The sequence below is a fragment of the Rhyacophila brunnea genome, unplaced genomic scaffold (genome assembly GCF_057557595.1).
Source record: "Rhyacophila brunnea isolate RB1 unplaced genomic scaffold, BYU_Rbru_1.0 scaffold_121, whole genome shotgun sequence".
NCBI classification, from domain to species: domain Eukaryota; kingdom Metazoa; phylum Arthropoda; class Insecta; order Trichoptera; family Rhyacophilidae; genus Rhyacophila; species Rhyacophila brunnea.
This window is the reverse complement of record NW_028232776.1, coordinates 365,379-365,968: the sequence shown is the minus strand read 5'-3', so window position 1 is coordinate 365,968 and position 590 is coordinate 365,379.

Here is a 590-nt window from a genome sequence, read left to right as displayed (position 1 = left end):
ATGAATTTATTTTGATCTCACAGGGCAGTTAAATTTTTAATTATTTTATTTATATTTGCACAAAAAACATTCATTTTTTATATATACAATTTTTATGGATTATTTTTATGTTGTTTTTAACATTTAAACGTTATTTCTTATCCCATGGATACAAATCATTCCTACAACGACCATATCCTCTTTTCTTACGACAGAATCACAAAATGATAAATAATGATTTTTTAACTGCATAAATAATAATAAAAGTCAATAAATTGGCATCAAAGATACAGTGGAGTGTTTTTTTTGAAGAGAACTTGATTTTTAGAAAATATATTTCTCATACAAAAAATCACGTTTTTATAGAAAAATAGTACATGCGCCGTCAAATAAAAAAAGATATAAACTAAGTAATCAAAAAAATACAAGAATGATCTATTAATTTGCATTTTTATTTCAAACATCACTCATTAAGCTCTATAAGATACATAACAGATTACGTGGATATAACCGTAAATGTAAAATGTAAAAAAAAAATTATAAAAAAACACACACATGAAAATTAACTAAACATTGCAGGCAAATATTAGCTTCTAATAAATAAAAGTATA